We start from the raw sequence: 23,182 nt of genomic DNA on the forward strand, positions 1-23,182 counted from the left end.
CACTACAGTTAAGTGCTTTCATCTTATATTAGACATCTTTGGAACTATGAATGAATAAATTTCTACCTGGAGTTAAAATACTTGAATGAAATCAACTAGTTAACAAACCCTTTTAAAATAGACTAATCATAACTCAACATAACTTTAAAGATGAATCCCTATATTTTAATCAATAAACCCAACATTGGTATTGGAATTTTATGGTCCTCATTTCCAGTAGTTTGTCTCTTGTTTGGTATTATGCTGAAGAATATTGTAATGTCATGATTGATTTATAGAGCTCGAAATAAAATCAGGCAGATAGGCATTGACATAAAACAGCAGCTAATTTGCCACTATTTTCCTACTATCCCATTATTGCTAAGTTAATGTAACAGGAGATGAGATAAACCTGTTTCACATTATCATCAATGCACTGGAATAATTTTCTCTTATTGTAAATGGTAACAAACCTGTTTTTGTTTTGTATACCTTAAAGTCGCAATCTAAAATGTGTGCTGTATAAATGCTTTACTTATTTATACTTGGATAAGTAGGTACATTGAATCTCCCTTACTGTGCATACTTGGGAGCAAGTGCTATCATGGACCCTGCCCCTGCATGGATCAGAGGGTATATTTGACACCTTGCTATACGATCCAAATGTGACATTTTTACATTTTTTACAGAAATGTGGCCCACAGCCAGTGTAATGGACAGCACTTTACTTTATGGGCAAAATAAAATCTTATTCTTGCAAAATTTGAACTGATTCTTTTGCTTCATATCATATTATGGTACTTCAGATACAAAATGTTATATGCAATTATTACACGAAACTTGGGAAATATTTTTCATCTTCCATTTGTCATTTTGTTGTGTTTTATCCCAGGACACATCTGCCCCAGTAGGCATTATCTTACTTTAAGAAGGACAGGGGTAAAAGAGGGGGGTATTTAGTCCGTTAAAGCCATATTATTGGATGTGGTATATTGTCCTTCAGAGTAAGCAAGTAAGAGCATGTCCATTCCAGTTATCTGTAGCGCATAATGGCACTTGTTCTGTTAAAAAGGTATACATAAGTAACTAATTTCTTATTTTGCATGGTGCACAATAGGTTCAATTCCAGTGTTGGCATCTTTTGTTCTATAATTTCTGAGTAGATGCTTCCCTGTAGTTTAGTGCAGGCATTTAAGGAGTGGATTTTCAAGGCTGATGTGTAAATTCCACTGGCAGTTCATTGCAGGTTATGGAACCATATATACTAGGATGTAGATTAGTGCCTATGTATCAACAAGTTGTCAACTTACAAAAACTGGAGACTTCAAGTGATGGGACAGAAAAATACAAGGATAATTAGGTATGGTATGCAAAATTAGAAAAATGTGCCTATTTATCCTTATATTTTCTCTGTCCATCTCTTCTGTACATTGAAAGTCGTCGATTTGATGTGGAGCCTGAATGGCTAACTGAAAGCAGCAGTATTTTAGAACTCCATATAACTAGTTAAATAAGACAGGAAAAATATTCTTTTTTCTTCAAAGTTTAAAATATTATAGATAAAGGACTAATTTACAAAATTAGAAACTTTGGTGAAGTTTTACAAATAATTTCCTGTCAAAAAGCTTGGAGATCTGTTCACTTGTTAAAATGAGCAACTCAAGGAATTCTCACCAGGATGCTGCCTTAAAGAAGGACCTACAACAGATGACATCTACCCTGCAGGAGTTGTCTCTGAAGATGGATGATTTTAAAGAGAATCTTAAAACAAGCAGTCAAAAACAGGCTGACACTCTTAAGGAAATGCTAGAGGTTTCTCTAAATGACTTAGAAAGCAGACTTATGGAAGAGGAAACACAGAAAGAAATGCTTCTTAAACAAAACACTTGGTTGGTTAATAAAGTAGATGACCTGGAAAATAGGGAGATGAGAAATAACATCAGGATTTTCAGATTACCTGAAAACACAGAAGGTGAGGATATTATTTCATTTTTATCAAGCTGGATCCCTGACTTTTTAAATTTAAAAGAAGGACTTTCCTTTGGTATTGAAAGAATGCACAGAGCTCTTGGGAAACCTGTCACTAACTCAAACTCTCCTCCTAGGTGAATAATTATCAAATGTATTTCATACTTGGACAAGAAACTGATTTTAAGATCTGCTTGGAGGAAGGCACATCTAAAATATAAACAGAGCCTGATAAGATTTGATAACGACTATTCATCTAGAATAATGGAACAAAGGAAAAAGGTGTGGCCAATGATAACATTTCTGAAACAAAATAACATCAGTGCACAACTTGCATATCCAGCTAAGATAAGAATACTGTTTGCCAACAAGATGAGGACTTTTAATGACTTAGAGGAAGCCTCTTCACTTATTAAAACTAATAATGTGATTACTTTACCAGAAGATATGGATTGGATGTCACCTTCTCCCAAGAGAACAAAAGAAACAAATGTATGGACAGACGTCAGAAAGAAGAAGCAAAAGACTGATACTGTTACAGCCAAATCTCTCAAAGCATCTACTATGATATGAATTGTTTTAACATTACTTTAAAGGACCAATTTTACTGCTTGGAATTTTAAAACAAAGGTAAGTAACTACTGGAATCTTTATATTTTTTGAAAATAGATGACGTGAGAGTTTTCACATTACCTCAAGTATGTAAAACAGGGTATTTTTCTTTCACAGAAGGAGGGCTATATAGCACATAAAATATTTATACTGTAAATCAACATACGCAGCATATGTGTATTTTCTCTTATTTTTTTTTCTTTTCTTTCTCTCTCTTCTCTCATTTCTCATTATTTATTTTAACTGCATCTTGTCTCCCTTTCTAAATTCTCTCCTATTTACCATACTAATATAGTCTGTATATATTTAATAACTCACTACCTATACATGGACAAATAATAGTCTAAAATAATCTAGTTTTAAGGTAGACTAATTGGAATAGTGAACTTAATAAATTGTTATTACAATATTTATTAGATTAATGATAGACACTGTTATGCTTATTGGGATTGGGGACATGTTCGTGATTAACTCTGAAATGTTCCATTCATGTACATATGTCCTTTGAATTATTTCCTTTTAGTATTAATAAATACATAAAAAAGGAGGGAAAATGTACTGTTGGATAAGAGAAGTGAAGCTTTCTTTACATTCTATTTGCCTCACAAACTATTTCAGTTTTTTTTTAACATACACTGCTCAGAAACCGCTATATTTGCATTGGCATAGCAACAGTAAACAATTGCGACAGTTTCTAAGGACACTGTGAACCTGCAAAGTGCATTTAGCCTCGCAGATAACAAATAATAAGAAAAAGTAATGTTTAGTTATTAAAATGAAATACAACCTAATCAAGATAAAATAAATACATAATAGGACTATTTGTAAATATTTTATGATTTACCCTCATAGGATTACATATTCCTGGAAACACAACTGAAATGTTCCCAAACTACATGTGCAGTGAAATGTAGCTGCTTGATTAAAAAGTATTACTCACTTTAACATGCTGATTTCACAAGCTGTCTGCACTGTAAAAGTTACATTTTATATGCTACTTGAAACTGACATTCTCTACAGCACATGAAAAGATACATATTACTTTTTGCAACATGTTATCTTTGCAGTTACCTCATACTCTGTACAAACTCACTTGGCAACTGATAGCTATTCATTTAAAATATCAGCTTAAATATTAAATGTGCCCTTGAAATGTTATTGACATTTTGACAAAATATAATCTAAACTGTAAAATGAATGACTTGAAAGAAGTGAAGTAATGCACAGATTTCAAAGACAGTTTTTGACACTACAGTATGAGTACAAATGTATACTCACAAGGAAGAAATGAAATATTTTAGTCTTCCAGTTAAAATAGCTTATTGTCAACATTTTGCTATATCAGAAAGTTTAAAGAGCTAGGAAATTACTATTATTTGTCTTTATGTTTATTAGACAGATGTCAAACTGCTTTGTTTAATGAATTGTGACATGTTTTATGAGGAAAAGTAGACTCAATTAGATGTTACTACAATAGTTATTAGATTATTGGTGGACACTGTTATGCTTAATGTATTACGGGGCATGTTAGTGAATAACTCTGAAATGTTTCTTTTATATACATACTGTCAGTTGAATTATTTCCTTTAGTATTAACATAATATATAAAAGGAGGGAAAAATGTACTGTTGCCTGTGTGATGTAAAGGCTTTTTTACATTCTATCAGCCTTGTTAACTATTTCAGTTTTTTTTTAACATTCATTGATTAGGAACTGCTATATTTACATTGTCATGGCAATAGAAAACACCTGCCGCAGTTTCTATGGACTTTGTGAATCTGTGAAGTGCATTTAGCCTCGCAGATAACAAATAGCAAAAAAGTAATGTTGTTTAGCTATTAAACTGAATTACAATCTAAGGAAGGGTAAATTAGATAACTTAATAGGACAACTTGTAAATATTTTATAAATTACTCACATTGAACTACACATTCCTGGAAACTCAACTGAAATGTCCCCAAATTACTTGTGAACTTAAATGAAACTGCCTGATGAATAAGCATAGCTTACTTTAACAACCTGAATCCATAAGCTATCTGCTCTATACATGCTACATTATATATGTCACTTGCATATGACAGTCTCTAGAGCACACGAAAAGATAATATTACTTTTGCAACATGTTATATTTGCACGAACCGTACATTCTATACTAACTCAATTGGCAACTGACAAGTTATTTATTTGAAACATTAGTAAATATTACTTGTGCCCTTGAAATATTGTTGCCGTTTTGACAAAACAAAACCTGAATTGAAAAAGGAATGATTTGAAGAAGTGAAGTATTGTACAGATTTCAAAGACAGCTGTTGTCACTACAATGTAAGTAGAAATGTATACATGCAAGGAAAAATTTAAATGCTTTACTCTTCTAGTTAAACTAGTTTATTGTTAACTTTTTGCTTTATCAGAACATTTAAAGAGCTAGGAAATTATTTCTAATTTGTCTTTATAATGTTTACTAAAGTGATGTTAGTTATTGACTTGTTTAATGGATTGCAAGTCATATACAAGACGGACTACTGAATGTTATTTCTGTTTACCTATGTTTGCTGAATTTCTTTTATTAGTACTGATTTAAAATAAGGGAAAGAAATGGAAGGGAAATCTCTGTTTTTGGTCAAGGGAGGAGAGGCTTAAGAGTATTCTAACTGCCCCGAGAACTCTCTAAGATGCTCTAAACACCATTTGATTAATACTTACCTAAGGTAAGTCTTGATTACCATATGGGTACCTACACATTCATTCTAGACCTGATGTGATTACCCATTCTGGAAGCAGGAGGTGTCCTATGCAGGGTGGGAATTGTCAGGGTGATCATAGTTCATTGTTAGACTCTGCTTTGTAAATCTATAAATATGTAAAAGCACTGCACATTAGAATGTAGGGCACCTCTACTCAGAGTCAGGATACCACTGATAAGCCATGTCTTTTCATAAGGGTAAGTTGAAGTTGGTGAGCTGAAGAGAGGGAAAGTAAAGCAAGGCAGTACACCTACAGTAAATTCATACTTCATTGGTAATCACTCATTGTCTCCTACAGAGTCTTTTTAGTCAAACTATTTAAGTAATAATCCATTTGTTGTTGGCTTATCTATCTAGTGTATGCTCCTCAGTTGTGTTTAATTTATCCAAAATGACATATCTGACATGTTTGGGATCTCTTCAGGGTAACTAAATATTGGATATTTTCTAAGGCAACAAAATAATTGTTTACACTACGAACATTCCATCCTGATGTATAAAATACTATAGAATTACAATAGAATAATATAGAATTTCATCTCTAAGAAAATTCTCCATATAATAATTTAACATATGGAGCTCAGTTGGTATTGCTGGTTAAAGGTATGAGTGATAATCCAATAAATCTATCTTTATCTATTGGATTAGGAATAACTTTAATTCCATGTTTAATGGGAAATTCATAGTTACTTGTATTTGATACTTTGGAATTAATGTTTTATAGAAGTACTTTTTTAAAGCCTGACCAGAATTTTACCCTACTGTATTTAAAGAAGAACATTAAATAGCACTGCCAAGTTTACACATATAAAAATACCATTCAGTGTTATCAGAGAATATGGTATGACTACTATAATCAAAATAAAAAAAAAGAAGCAAAATGTTTCTTCCAACAATAACTTGAAATGGATTTAACATTCTTATCATTAAATGCTAATGGCTTAAATAATGCAAGTAAAAGAAAGATCAAACTTACTAAAATATTTAAATCTAAATAAGGAACAAGTAGTATTTCTCTAAGAAACACATTTTAAGACTAATGATAGCTTTATCTGGAACCCTAAGGACTATACAGTCTTAGCTCAATCCTCCTATAGAACAAAGACAAAAGGAGTATCAATTCTCTGGAAGAAAAACATAATCACTCCAAAAGTTATTTATAAATATGAAGACAAAGAAGGTCTACTAGCATTTGTTATAGTTAAATTTAATAACAGAATATGGACTTTAGCTAATCTATATTGGTTCCCAGGAACTGGAACAAGAATGGTTAAAAAACACCTAGATTTTATTTCCAACAATTATAAAGGAAATATTATACTGGGAGGAGATTTTAGTTGCACCTTAGAAGCTTCTGAAACCACCAATAAGTCTTTTTGCATAGCAACTATTTCAAAATCCTTAAAAAGATGGATTGAATAATTTCATTTAATAAACACTTTTAAAGTAAAAGATGATAAATCCTTATTATTTTCTCATAAAGACCATAGATTTGGGACACAAACCAGAATAGACAAATTATTCTTAGTTCAAGATTTACAAAGAAAAATCCTCAACTTCTCAATAGTTCCATGCCCCTTCTCAGATCACGACTCTCTAATAATGAAATTCCAAATAGAGTTTAAACCTTTGATCTTCTCAACTAGATTTCCATTATATATATATAACGAACATTAAAGAATTCAGATTCTGGATGTTGTCAGAACTACAATTATTTCTTGAAATTTATAATACAACAGAAATCAGTAGAGTTATGGTATGGGACTCATTAAAGCGTATTTATTTGGTAAGACCCATAGCTGGTACAAAAATAAAGTTAGAGAGTGGGAATCTGAATCATTAGACTTGCAAACCAGACTATTGACAGCAAAATATAAAAAAAAAAAAAAAAATCAGAATTGTCCAGAAGTCAAAAAAGAAATAGAGGAATTAAATAAAAAATATAATAAAATTCTAACACACAAAACTTGTCTAGCCTTGGAAAAATTAAAAGTAAACTAATTAGCTACATCCCTTAGATATCTACATAACTTATCTACAAGAATTAAAATACAATCTAAAGCAAATAACATTAGTAGTATATATCATGAAAAGAAAGGGAAAAAGTATCAGATACAGGGGACATCCTTAAAGCATTTTGGTTCCATTATATGGAACACTTAAAAAAAAAAAAGATTTAGATACCAACCAAATAAACTTAGATGTGAAACTTATCAATATAAAAAAAATCCAGAAAACGTAAAACTAGACCTACAAAAACCAATATCCTACAACTAAATTGTTGACAAGATAAAAGAAAGTAAATCTAACAAAGCTCCAGGGATAGATTGTATAATTACGGAAATATACAAACGCTTCCCTTCAACAGTAATCTCTCTTTTTCATAAAACTTTTCTAGAAGTCCAGTCAGAAGCAAAAATACCACCCTCATGGAAATATTCTCAATTAACAACAATTCTAAAAGATAATAAACCATCAGACCTTTGCACCTCATACAGACCTATATCATTACTGAATAATGATTACAAAATATTTATGTCAATCCTAGCTAACAGAATGAAAATCCTACTTTCAAAGACAATTAATAATGATCAAGCTATATTTATATATAACAGGCATACACATGATAATATTAAAAGGATACTTACTCTTATAGATTATGTGAGTAAAGAATATATAGAAACACTTGTAATTGGATTACACATAGAAAAAGCCTGGGAAATTCTATTTAAAACTTTAGCATTATTTGAATTTCCTTCTCCCTTAATCTTATTATTAAAACACATATATATTAATAACTTAGCCTACATTAAATTAGGTCCTTTTGCCTCTGAATATATCCATATAATGAAAGGTACTAAACAAGGATGCCCCTTTTCCTATTTTATTTGCTTTGGCTATAGAAATACTTGCAGAAATAATACACAATAATCCAAGAATAATAGGAATAGAAGTCTATGGCCAGTACATATCTAAAATAATGCTTTTTGCTGATGATATTTTATTAACACTATCAAACTCCAGAGAGTCATTAGAAGAGCTAGAAGAAGTAATGGAGAAATTCTATAAGATTTCAGGTTTACACTTTAATAGATCAAAATCAAAATTTCTATTTTTAAATAAGAAAAAAGAACTACAAGTTATAGATAAATCTATCATAGGAAAACAAGGACATACGCTAAATTATTTAGGAATAGTGTTATGCAAAAATCTAAACAAAACAGTATTAATAAATTATAAAAACATTATTGAAGCAATAAAAATATATATAGAAAAGTGGAACAAAATTATATTACCTTTTGAAGACAGATTGCAATTAATAAAAATGGTCTTATTGCAAAAATACTATATGTAGCATTAGCAATACAGTTAATTCCTGAAAGATGCATTCTTAAAGAAATAAACTCATGTTTAATAACATTTTTATGGTATCCCAAAAAGAATAAAGTAGCTCTAACTCATCACATTAGACCCTGGAAACAAAGAGGATTGAACTTCCCAGAAATAGAAACATATATAAAAGCATCTATGCTTAAAACTACAATAGACTGAATAAACCCAAATTATTTTGCCAACTGGAAAGAATTAACAATGGCTATATTAGCAAATTAATTTAATCTGTTAAAAAAAATAATATTAGACAAAACAAACAAACACTAGTGCAAACTATGCATAAGTATACAATATAATATAATAAAACCCTCTAAAACATCACTGATTAATCATTACATCAATTCCTTTAGGAAACTTATCAATGCAAACATAGATCTAAAACTTTTGTTTGAACTTTTAACCCCATTTATCATCACTAAGAACTTTCCTCACAAAATATATAGGCAAACACTAACCTCCTGGGAACAAAATGGATTCTTATGCTGTTTTCAGTGTGTAAATAAATTAAATGTTTTAGATATACATATGATAAAAACTACTTACAATATTCCAACACAGGACTGGTTAACCTTACAAAGCATTCTAATGTACTCTCAAGATTTATGCAGATTAATTAATAATTCCTCATTTAAGATATTTCAAATTAATAAGTTTTCTATCTGAATTTATATATAATAGTTGTGAAAAGAAAAAATCCATTTCAAATCTATATAAAGAGTTAATAACATACAAAATAACTCCCAAACCATCATACTGGCAGTTCTTAACAAAAGGTCAGTTATTAAAGCTAACAGAAGAAATTAAAACTAACATCTTACTATCAGTTAATTACACCTATAGCACACAGTATTTATTTATTTATTTATTCCAGTTTGATGACTGGGGAGGTCCACTGGGCTCAGGGATCCTGTTTTCAGTGGAGGCCCAGGGAGAAAAGCTCCAACAATACATAGCTACATAAATAATTACTAAGAAACTTTGCATTACTGACAAACAGGTAGCATTCATAAAGAAACAAACAATTACAATTTAGTTAAGGTATAAAAGACAGGCAAATGGTCTTGAGGCTAGCTTTTACAGTATAGTTATTTATACATAATACAAATGAGCAAGGTTAGCTAAGTGAGAGGTTAGCCAGGAATAAAAGTGGAAGAGACCTTGAGAGGTATAGGGTGAAGAATACAGTTGCATTTCCTGTTTGAGTAAAGGTGAGAATGAAGAAGAGTTTTAAAGTTTTTGAGATTATTGCAAGTCCTAAGAGTGGAGGGAAGAGCATTCATTTTTTGGCTAAGGTGAAGGAAAGCAGAAGTTGACCAGCTGGGCGCTTGGGTTTGTGGATGGTGATTAGGTTTTGGTGGCTAGATCTAAGTGTTCTATGGGAAGTATATGGTTGGAGGATACTGGAAAGTGCAGGGCACTTGGTAGGTTGGAATATTAGTCTATAGGCAGTCGTGATTTGGAGAAAGTCAAGTTGGTTATGGAATTCAAGCCAGTTTAATGAGTGAAGGGAGGAACAGTGATGAGAGGAAGATTTGGCTTTGGTAGCAAATCTGGAGATTTTATTGCAACATACTTCTAGTTTAGAGGATAGTGAGGAGGATAAATTAGTAAGCAGAGGGGTGCCATACAGTAGAGAGGGAAGGAGATAAGTAGTTGTGAGAGTTAGTCTGGTAGCAGGAGAGAGGAAGTGGTTGTTTCTATAAAGTAGGCCGAGTTTTATGTGTGATTTCTTTATGTTTAGCTGGACGTGAGTATTAAATTTTAGGTGTTTATCAATGGTTATACCAAGACGTTTGGCAGAGGGAACAATCTCTAGAATGGAGTTGTTATGGCTGGTTATTTGGAATGAGTTTTTATCAATAGGGGAGGACTTAGAAGGAGAGAGTAGAAGGATTTTAGTTTTGTTAGCATTTAATGAGAGGTGATTTTGGAGCATCCAGTTTTCGGTAGTTGAGAAGGCTGTTTGTGTCAGAAGTTGGAGATCTGTTAAGTTGGAGGCGTAGTAGATCAAAGTAGAATTGTCAACATATTGAACAATTTTAGTATTGGGTATGGCCTTGTAAAAGTTGTTAATAAAGATGCTGAAAAGAACTGGGCCAAGTATGGATCCCAGGGATACTCCAGTGGGGGTAGGATGGACGGTGGAAGTGCCCTGGCCCCATTTGACAGCCTGGGACCTGTTGGAAAGATAACTGGAGAACCAGGAGAGAGTTTTGTGGGAGAGACTGAGATTAGACAGATGATTAAGAAGGTCGGTGTGGGAGATGGTATCAAAAGCTTTAGATAAGTCCAGCAGAACTGAGGATACTAAATTACCGGAGTCATGGGCTAAATTGACAGTATGTAATGTCATGGGCAGAAGCCATGTTGGGTAGGAGAGAGTAGCTGGTGTTTGAAGTTGGATGCATTTTTCAAGGAGTTTAGAGAGAGGGGAAAGTATGGCTATGGGGCAGAAATTAGATATGTTACAGTTTTTGCCACCCTTGTGAAGTGGAAGAATATATGCAGAGCACCCTAGTTTGGGTACAAGTACTGAAAAATATTTAACTGGAAATACTTATATAGAGCATTTTTAACACCAGATAGAATTAAAAACATCAGTTCTACTACAAATGTTTTTTGCTGGAGGTATGAAAAGTCAAATAAAGCAGACTAGATTCATATTTTTTATGAATGTAATAAAATTAAATCATATTGGAATGGAATCAATCATTTTTTACAAGCTTTATTTAATGACTCCTTTACCTTAACTAAAGCATTGATTATACTAAATGTAAATGAAGGTCCCTATCTGAATAAGACAAATATGTATTTGTTATGGACAATACTTGCTATAACTAGGAAATGCATAACCAGAGGGTGGAATTCAAATACACTCCCGACCTTGGAGGAATTCGACACTTTACTGAAGACAACTGCATCGATGGAAATAAAAATAAAAGAACTACGAATCTATCCCAGGCCATTGGTAAATAATCCTTGGAAGAAAGTTATATCTTTGTTGGACACTCTGCAATAATCAATATTGTATCTCTGATAACTGATCTGTCAATTCTATATTTACTAACATACAGTGTATATAGTTGAAAGTCAGGCTATTGTAAATATTGTATATAGCTGTTTAAAATGATATTTAAAAATATTATGTAAATGTTATTTTAACTGAAAATTAAAAAAAATTTTGAGCAAGAAAAAGAAAGTCGCCAATTTCTTTTTCTTTGTTTAATTAAAAAAAAAGAAAATCTAAGGACATCTTCCTTTCTCCATTTTTTTTCTTTACACAACACTGATGTACTGCATAAACATGGGAATGAAAGTCACATGCGCATGTGCAGTACATCAAGAAAGCTCCAAGATACAGTGAAAAAATGCATAAGAGCAACATGCCGCCTTTAAACAAGGACATTATTTAACAAAACTAAGTAACTTTTTTCTTAAATAATGTCATTGTATACTAGCAATAATCCGCTGCTGGGTGTGGGTAATGTTTGATTTACCCACACCTAGCTGTTTGCTATTACTATGTTATATTCCTTACCCTTATTATAGTCAAACCAAAAATTCCGAACCTGTTTACAAATTCTACATTCTTTTATACACTTGTCCTTTTTCTCCTTGTTGAGTACATTTAATGTTTACACATTCATTAATAAAATAGTTAAAATTGCCAGAAAAAAAAAAACATACTTTTGGCTGACTCATGTCTCAAACTATTGCCCTCTTGCCAGTTACATTGAATAAGGCAAATGTTTTACAACAGTTTTTTTAATATTTCGAAATAACATCAAATTCCCACTCCCATTCCAAATGCCATTTTCAACTTTAATTTTCAAAGTATTAGATACTAATAGACAGATTAATCAGAAACATTTTAACTCATATAGTTTAATTTCATCAGTCTGAAATTGCACAACCACTTTATTCTTTAACCTGTTCTCTTGCCCCCAAAAAAAATAATTCCATGGAAAACAGTCTATGTTCTGCATATTGATCACTGCTGTAGTTGCCTTAGCTAAATGGGTTATATCCTACCAAGGATATAGCAGATGCCCATCTTCCAAAGCTTCAGCACACACCTTTCACATGCTCAAACTGTCAAGCAGCTAAAGGTGAGCTAAATAAAAGACAATTTTGGGTGCAAAATCATTCAGAGCTATACTACTGCCAAGAAGTACACTCCTCTGAGGTTTTTGAGGATTGACAGATGGCTTGTACTTTCCTTTGCTGGGCAGAAAAGTTTCCTTTGGGGTAAAGAGAACTTCCATTTTCTTGTTAATTTTTTTATCTTTTGTTAGTTTCCTCTTCAAGAAAGTTATTTTAAAGCTGGGGTTGTGTTTTAATGGATTGTGTTGAGACTGTAACATACTTTTAAAAAGAAGCACTTGTTGTTTCTGTCAATTTAAAATTAGTGAAAACATACAAAGCTAAATAAACACTCCCAGTCCAAAGGAATAAAGTTAGCACTTTCGTTTACTGAAATAAGCAAACTCCATCAGACAAATCAGAACCAAATTCATAACATTATATACCCTACATATATATATATATATATATATATATATATATATGTAAAAAATTAAAAAGAACACATTATATTAACAGCCATATATTAATACATACACAAAAATATACATGTATATATATATATATATATATATATATATATATATATATATATATATTTATATGTATGTGTGTAGATATATATATATATATATATATATATATATATATATATATATATATATATATATATATATATATATATATATATATATATATATATATATATAAAGTTCATCTTCAGCACAAAAAGTTTCACTATCTACTATGTGTTTTCAATTTTAAAATGCACTTAATAGAAAGCCTATCATTAAGCCCAGGAGGGGTTTGTGCATTTAATCTTAACTGCCAAGTAAGTTTCTTTTCATTTAGTTTTAATGACCAGTGTCCCCCTTCTGGTAACCTCATCCATTTGGTCAATGTTGCAAAATGAAAAGAAATGTGTAGAAAATAAGGTAATATGTTTCTCTAAGGCATTATTTATATTCAGCTTACTAATATTATAAATGTGTTCGTAAACTCTCTGTTTAAAGGCACCTCTCCATCTTTCCAACGTAGAAAGCAGGGCAACATTGACATAAAGTCAGATAAACAACACCCCTGAACTCACAATTATATTTCCCTTTTATTCTGTAACACTTATTACGAATAATAAACCTAGTTAGTTTCACATATTTACAGTAATGGCATCGACCACACTTAAACATATCACAATGGTTTGGTATTTTTTCAGTAGTACTTTCTAAAATAGATTTCAAATTCGAATCCATCCTAAAAATTAATTTCGGTTAGTCGTCCATCTTTATATTAATGGAATTATCTTCTTCAGTAAATACCCAATTCTTACACAAAATAGATCTCAGTGAATCCGGATCAAATGAATAAGTAGTAATAAATCCTACATTGAAAATGTTGTTATTTTGAATACAATCCTTCCTCATAACAACTTCAGTATTTTTATATATATGTTTTTTATATGCTTGTTTTTTCCTAGGATAGATGCACCATTTTCAGCTTCACCATGAAACAGATTATCACTCCTATTGTCTGTCCTTCTTCCAGACAGAAAAAGAAAAAGTTAAACAGTCTTTGCCACTACAACAGACTAGCAATTTGCCTCAGCCACAGGTGGGTGACTCTGCTGTGGCTATTTGTTGTACCTCTGACCACTCATCTTTTACCCCACATCCCTTGGGTGTAGCACCTACAGCTATTGTGGACTGGGAGTTAGGGACATCCTCTGTGGCTTTTGGGGTCCCCTCAGTGGGCAAGAGAGAGCCACTCTTGTCAGTCCTGGGAAAGGGAACAGGAAAGGTTTCCCTATTGTCTCACAATGCTGTGCCTATCCATGTGGAACCATCAGCTGCCATTAGTAACACAGTGGACCCCATTTTTCCTGTCAAAACAAAACTGAAAACCAGGCATGTATCTACTCATCCTCAAATTTCTTTGGATAGGAGTAGTTTACTGGAACTGACTTATGGTTTGATTCAGGCTATTAATCCTTCTTCTAGAGTAGTTTTCTATAAATGAAAGAGGGATGCCTCTTTCCAGAAGAGATTCAAGATTCTGAATCTGAACAGGAAGATACAGGAAGAGATTTATGGTTTTGTCCTCAGATTTCTGATTCAGACTCAGAGGAGAGCTCTCTTTCTGATTCTCTCAGTGGGGCTTTCGCTTTCTCTGAGACTATTGCTAGAATGTCCCAGTGTTTTCAGGGGAAGAACAATGAGGTTTTTCAATCCCTCAAAAAGTACTCTGAGTGCCTACAGCAGGATTTTCCAGAACCTACACCCATTCTTCCTGTCTCTCCTATCTGCTTTAGAGGATGTGTGTATTACTGCCTGCAATTTCCTGGTAGTCAGCCAGCTGTCCCTAAAAGGCAGATACGATGTATAAAGTTCCTCAGTCTTTTAAATTTTTGCACACTATTCCCAAACCTGACCCATCAGCTATAGCCTTAGTTGACTCCTCATTGATAAGCACTTAGTTAATTCCAATCTTACCTTTTGTAATAACTTGACAAAATTATCGATAGGTATGAGGGAAAAGTGTATACTTCTGCAACTTTGTATTTCAGAATTTTAAATCAGGCTCATATGCTAAAGCTTATTCTGACATAGTTGAAAATATGTGGGATGTTTTGTATACAGTTAATTCTTGTGAAGGAAACATCTGCTTTAAATAACTTAGTTTCTTCTATTACACAAGTCACTACTCATTGTTTGCAGTGCACCTATGATTCTGTTGATACCTCTTCCAAGGCTATGGCCTCTGTTATGGTTTTAAGGAGTTTTGCTTGGTTGCATTTTCAGAACCTTCCAGATGATGTTAAAAATGAGATTTTAAATTCTTCCTTGGGTAGAGATTTAGTCTTTGACCCCTCAACTAAAGAGGTGATCAAAAAATGTGATGAAAGGGACAAGCTGATTGAGGGAATCTCTATGATTTTTCAATCTCAACTGAATTCGGTTATTTAAGAAGAAGTGGCAAGGAGGGTCCAAAAAGAAGTTTCAAACCTCTGAAAACCAAGGACACTCCAAACAAGTCTGAAAGACTATACAAGAAACCTTGTGGCCCCCTCCCATCCTAGCCCTCATTCTCTTCCAGAAAGTCTGAATCCCCATTTTTCTCTTTGACATCTTGTTTCAGACAAATAAGTTTGGAAAAGTCATCCATCAGGGTTATAGATGACAATGGGAGATAATTCCTCTTTTCCAGGGGGTCATTCCTCATCCTCCAGATCTGACTATTTGGTTTCCACCTGTTCTTCATCACATGCTTTCCCAAGGAGTAATAAATCAGTTCCCCCTTTCCAGGCAGGGAAGGGGTTTTATTCAAGGATGTTCCTAGTCCCAAAGAAAGAAAACACTTGGAGACCAGTTCTGGATCTTTCTTTCATAAACCTGTTGGTGATAGTGCCTAAATTCAAAATAATGTCACTTCACAACCTGTTCCCTCTTCTTCCTCTTTCAAGGTTCTTGGTATCATGAGACTTAAAAGATGTTTCTCATCAAATTACTACTCATCTAGGCTTCAAGTGTTCCTTAAGGTTTTGTGCGTCTGGATCACATTATCAGTTTTCTGCCTTTTACTGCACCAAGCATTTTCACAAAGGGTCTATAGGTTCATAGATTAGTAGTAGACTAACTGCCCTTGTGGGCCACATTAAGCCTAGCCAATTAACCCATGTAACAATTCAAACCTTGCACCTTGTGTTTGTGAGGCAAATATCTTAACCATTGTGCCAACCTCCCCTCTAGTCTAGGTACATTTATATTATAGCTCATTGCAGGCTACAGGGTATCCACATTTTTCCATATTTAGATTATTTACTTATCTTTGCAGAGTCTTGTTCAAAATGTTAGGAGTCTCCCTGCACAAGCTGGAATTCCAAGACAACATTCAAAAGTCTTTCTTGACTCCCTCACACAGGATTGTTTTTTCTGGGATGTCAACTAGAAATGTCAGTTCAAAGAGCTTTTCTTCCAGAGAAAACAAAAATCTTTATTTAGATCTATTTCTAAAGTTTTACAGACAGACTTCAATCAGTCTGAGGGAATACCTCAGGTTTTATCTATCATGGCATCTATGATTCTCATGATACCTCTGGCGAGGCTGCATATGACAAAGATACAGTGGTATTTGAAATCTCTTTGGTCCTAGCATCAACACCCTTTTTCTTTTCAGATACCAGCTCTGGGGTTTGTCAGAAGAGAAATCACTTGCTGGAAACAACAGATATCCTTAAATAAAGAACTCTCCTACTCCATCCCTACTCCAAAGCAGTCAGCCATCACAGATACTTCAAACTTTTCTTGTGGAGCAGTTTCAGGAGTGATAACAATACAGGGGGTGTGGGACACCAAGGACAGATGTGAGCACATAAATATCAAGAAGATGCTTGCACTGATCAAGGCACTCAATTATCTGAAACATCTTTGATCCCCGGGATCTCTTCAAGTGTTTACAGATGATACAACAGTGATATGGTGCTGCAACAAGCATGAGGGAACCAGGTCATACTCCCATTACAGACTAGCCATATTAACTTGGGATATGGCTCCACATCATAGTCTCAATCTATAGGCATCCTACATTCATTCAGAGCAAAATTTTGGACAGAAACTGAGCAGGAACAGGACAGACACTCATGAATGGAAACTAGATCTGGGGGTGTTAGAAGACTTGATCCATTTTGTGGGGAGTTCCTCAAGTAGACCTGTTTGGCTCATGTCTGAACAATCAACTGGCAAAATTTTGTTCCAGGATTGCATATAAGAAGGGCTGGAAGTCAGATGCTTTTTGTTGTTTTTCAACAAGAATGTTGCTGTATGCCTTTTACCCTTTCCACTAATATCCAGGGAATGTCTGAATATTCAGAAGGAATCCCTCAAGATCAATATGGTGACTCTCTTCTGGCCCAGGCAACCACAGTTCTCCCTTCTTTTGTGGAACTAGCCAGTGGCAATTACCACAAGTTTCCTCATAAAATGGATCTACTCAAAAAGAATAGAGGTGCCTGATAAACCCCTACATCAATCATCTTCACTTTAGGGTCTTAATTCCTTTTAGGCATCTGTTTTCTGAGGAAGTGCAGCAGGTTTTAATGGAGACAAGAATGCCTGCTGCTAGAAAATCATATATTAGCACATGGTTTTCTAGATGATGCCAACAACATAACCAGCACCTATACTGGGCTAGTTGTTCTTTGGTTTCACAATATTTGTGCGAGTTACTATCCTCTGGACTTTCTTATTTGCTTGTCAAGAGTCATTTATCTACCATTTCAGCATGGCTGCCCTTGGATCCTCCTCATTCAAAGCAGTCACATGTCAAAATGTTCTTGAAAGAGGTCTTGCATAAAAGGCTGCCAACTAAACCAGTGGCCCCTCCTTGGGATCTTAATTTTGTGTTAAAAAAACTAACACTTGAACCAGCTGATCTGACTGACTTGAGGTTCTTAACATGGAAAACAGTTTTATTGATTGCTCTGACCTCTGCAGGAGGAGTTTCTGAGTTGCAAGCTCTTATGGTGAGACAAACCTACATCATTTTACACAAGAAGAGGATTTCTTTGAGAACCAATCCTTCTTTTATATCTAAAGTAGTATCCAACTTTACTTTACTGAATGTAAAAATGAGGGAGAAAGGATACTCCATACACTGGATGTTCGCTGACAACTCAGGTACTATCTTGACAGAACTAAATCGTTCAGATTAATGATCAATTGTTCATTTCTTGTGAATGTAAGAAGAGGGGACAACTGGTATCAAAACAGATTATTTCCAAATTGTTGTCTAAGGATATTACTTTTTGTTATATTTACCATGACAAATTTATTACAGGCACTCTACAAGGACCTTAGCTTCTTTGATGGCTTTCTGGAAAGGATTTGATTCTAGAAGTATTCTAGAAGCTGCTACTTGCTCCTCTGTACATACTTTTACAAAGCACTATAAACTGGATTTCTTCTCTAGGTCCAGATCAAGCTTTGGTAAGACCCTTCTTCATGGGATTCTAGACTCTTCTCTTGCACTCTCCCAAATGTAGTTAGCTATTGTAATCTACCAATATTGCTAAGGATACTACAACAGTGATCAGTATGATGAACATACTAAAGTTGTGTTAGTTGTACTTACCTTAATAGTAGATGATGGAAAAAAATGACTGCTGCAGTAGCCACTCCCTCCCTCCATCCCCCTTGTTGTTTGGTATGTTTTTTTATGCCAGGGTGTAGACACTTTTTATTATTTCTACCCTTGTCCTTTCAGGGCTCAGCCATCCTCTATCTGCTGGTAGGAAAGCTCTGAAGGACTTTGTGCCCAAACTTTTATTTTATTCATCTCAGCTTGAGCTGCTTGACACTTTGAGTGCATGGAAGGTGCCCTGAAGCTTCTGGAAGGCTACCAGCTCTTATATCTTTGGCAGGAAAAAAACATATAGCTAAGATTAATGAAGAAGTAATCTTTTATTTTATTTTATTTTTTATTTTACATTTGTTGACCGGGTTAGTCCAACTGGATACATATCCATTTTCAGTGGAGGCCCGAGGAGAAAAGCTCCAAAGAACAGAGGTACATAAACAAATATAGTGACAAAACTAGAGTAAGTAAGTAAACTGGCATTTATATGCAAAATAAAACAGTAAGTAATTGTATATATAATTCAAAAGAGATACAAGTTAGTAAAGATGGATTGTCAGGGCTACATAGTGGACCCTTAAGGTTTTGGGTTGGGTGGAGGCTTGGGTAGGCCTGGTTGAGCCGGGGACGTGAGCTATTAGTCTGGATTAGAGCATGGGCATAGCCATTGGGATTTTAGTAGAGCTCAGAGGTGAATTTTAAATTGGTGCAGAGTGGTCATAAGTCTTAGATTGCTTGGGAGGGCATTCCAGGCTTTGCCAATGGAATTGGCATATAGAGCTTCACAACCCGAGTTGTTAGATTTAATGGTCAACACTTGTATACTTTTGGATGACCTAAGGGACGTAAGGTTGGAGTAGGGGGTATGTATTTTGTTCAGTGAGGGGGTTTTATCTGGATGTTTAATAATTTTAAATGCCTCAGTAAGTTGGTTGAGTTTGAGGATGTTGGGCAGTTCTAGCCATCCCAGTGTCCTTAGATTTAGGCAGTGATGGGTGCGGTGATAATCATTCAAACATCTACTGTTATGGTAAATTCAACTTACACAATTGTATTTTGCTTAACAAAAACAAATGTCCATTAATTCCTCACTCTCAAAAGTTATATCACAGAAACTTTCCTTTCTCAAACTTATGAACAACCTAATGTTGTTTGCTGTAAACCCTAATGGTAGCACTAAATTGTCTTAAATAAAATATCTAAAACAAATCTCTTCCTTCATTTTTCTTTTTCTTACAGTAAATCTTTTCTTTTTTACATTTACAGTGCCTTTTTATTTTTCCACTGTTCCATGATTTTCTCTGTACCCATTCAATGACTGCATTCTGTCCGTTATGTCCTAATTTCTTTCTATTTCATCCTGCTTCTTCTTGGCACAAAACATCTTTTTCTTCACATCCAATCATGAAGACTCTTTTCCTTGTTCACCTTTTCTATTAGTGCCATTGAATCTTCATCAGGAAGTCATCTGAATACTATCTCAGTCACAACAACTTCACTTCTACCAGAATGAAAGTTACCTAAAAGCTGATAATTTATACATGTTCACCTTGTTTCTGTCTGATTGACAGAATAACATTTCTTGACCGGAATTCACTGTCATCAACAGAACTCCATTTTTCAGCATCCTCTCCATTATGCGTACTGCTTCTCCTGGCCAGCTCCATGCCAGGAACAGAAGCTGGAAGTGCAACTGTGAAAAAATAACCTCCTCACAAGAAAGAGAAGGATAAGTTTACCAATGCCCTGCCCAAATTCAATACCTCATGCCTCCCCTGGAATGAGGCCACTAGCCTAGTGGGACTAAACTGGTCAACAAAGCATAAGTAAAACAGGCAGAGGAGTCCTTGTAGCTTACCTTGGATATGGACTTCCTCTTCCAGCCACTGCCTTGAAGAAAACTCCACTCTGCAAACAATTAGGACTTCCCATTACAGCCACTGCCTTGAAGAAAACTCCACTCTACAAACAATCAGGGATTACATCTGCCACTTCATCACCAATCCCCCCTCTCAGGAGCATCACTGCCTGACCAAGAAAAGTCACATGTCTCTCAGTGCTGCACTGAGCTGACCTTCCCCTAGGCTCTCACATTTCAGGTCTCCTATACCTAACTCATTCCCATCATTGGCTGCCATATTAGATCCCAAATACATGTTCTACAACCTCAGTCACCTCTCCCAAAGAATTCCTCCACTACAAGACCCTTAAATCAGATTGCATTTCACCAATAATTCATTCTCTATCCTTGCACAAGATCTAAGGGAATACCACATCCTACTTAAAGGAACTACAGTCCCTCTTCCCCACTTTTAGAGCACAACTTAAATAACTTCTCCACACCCAATCTGACTGCACTTAATATCATCAACTAACACCTGTAAGCTCCACCCAACCCTAGTCCACAGGATTTCTGCTGTTACATAAAACTTGATATGCAAAAATGTACAATATTTTTCATAGTTGCTTGCTACTATAAATGCTGATTTCTGCTTGTATAGCTTATCATCTTTATATTGCTAATCAATTGCAGTTTATTGATGTTATACGGTTTACTATTACATCTGCTCTTTTTCCTGATTGAAAATAGTGTACTTGAGTAGTACCTGGCCTGCAACTGGTCAAGTTATGGTCAGTGTACTACTCCAGTAAACAAAAATGCAATTAAAAATAAAAGTAAACTAAAAGTATACAAATACATGCAAATGCTGTAAATAGTGCTGTATGTGTGAACTGTAATGCAAACAAGTGTTTTCTTTGAGTGCAGAAAGTAAATAGAAATGTTGTCAAAGAAGTCTTGCTGTATGAGTGACTGAGCATTCTCCTGTGTTTTTGATAAAAAACATCTATTCGTTTATTTTGTATATGAAAGGAGGGTTGTAACGATGGTGAGCACAAAGAAGTTGAGCTCTGTATGCAGAGAGATTCCACACCTAGGAGACAAGTACTAGAAAGCTTGTACATCAAAAAGAAGATGACTTGGCAAACTTTAGAGATCCAGGAGATTTTCTGTTTTGGAATGCAGAAGACTATATATAGAACTGCCCTGAGACCGCAAAGTATTAGTATAAAAAAATTGCATGCAGCAGAAATGTGTGTGTACAATTCTCATAAGAAGAAACTGTACCTTATGTTCTGTATATCCTTCTATATAAAACTGTAAAACTTTTTATGTACTTGGTTTCCATAATAGTTTGTTAAGTAGCACAGACTATATAAATACATATCTTCAAAAAACAATTTATCGAAACCCAAAGTAACAATCACAACTCAGCAATGGGCTACATGGGGAAATAGGACTTGGATCCTTGCAGGACCTATGGCAGGGCTTGAAAAGGAGTTTTACTGGTTTGGATTTGCTGATAATATTTTGATCATATCTGAGCTAATGATGTGTAGGGGATCGAACACTTTATGTGTATGTATATATATATATATATATATATATATATATATATATATATATATATATATATAAAATAAACAATGTAAATTGGTTGATGACTGTTTATTTGACACCTGTCCTATTCAGTCTGTTTGGTCAACAGAACAACAAGTTGAAGTTGGGGATGCAACTGGGTATGGGAAAAGTATCCTTTTTGCCAGTATTGTGAAGTCACCAACTTGGAATGTTAAAATAAAGTTTTCTTAAAGATTTGCATATTTTTTTTGTTTTGACAGCAATTTGTGGTTAAGTTTTATTTTGATTATATCTCTGTCAAGAAAACAGTGCTTAACTGTTTTACATCATGCTGTACACACACACACACACACACACACACACACACACACACACACACACACACACACACACACACACACACACACACACACACACAGACATACAGATGGATAGAACTGTAATTTGGGATATTTGGCAGAGAATGATTTGTTTATACATCTGCTGAGTGAGAGGGTGGCAGGGCTGGAGGAGTGTGTTGTCTCTTGTTGTGGCAGCTTGTGGGGAGGGTTTTTTTTTTATCTGTTTGTTCTCTGTTCTTTTCCTGGCTGCTGCCTTGCTGAAAAGGAGGGAATTTAGGCTTGAAATTACATAGAAGTGAAGCTTAGCTCCAGGTGCATCGCAAGCCTCTGGTATGCAGTACACAGACACACTAACAGAAACAGATGCTCCCAGGTTGCTATGGTAATGGGGACAGAGTGACGATAATGCTTAATGGCTCTAAGGAGACTATGAGATGATTCTCAGCAATGATGTTTGTGGTTTAAATAAATAAATAAATACATTATATATATATATATATATATATATATATATA

The sequence above is a fragment of the Protopterus annectens genome, chromosome 1.part1 (assembly GCF_019279795.1).
Source record: "Protopterus annectens isolate FY-2018-M chromosome 1.part1, PAN1.0, whole genome shotgun sequence".
Classification (NCBI taxonomy): domain Eukaryota; kingdom Metazoa; phylum Chordata; order Ceratodontiformes; family Protopteridae; genus Protopterus; species Protopterus annectens.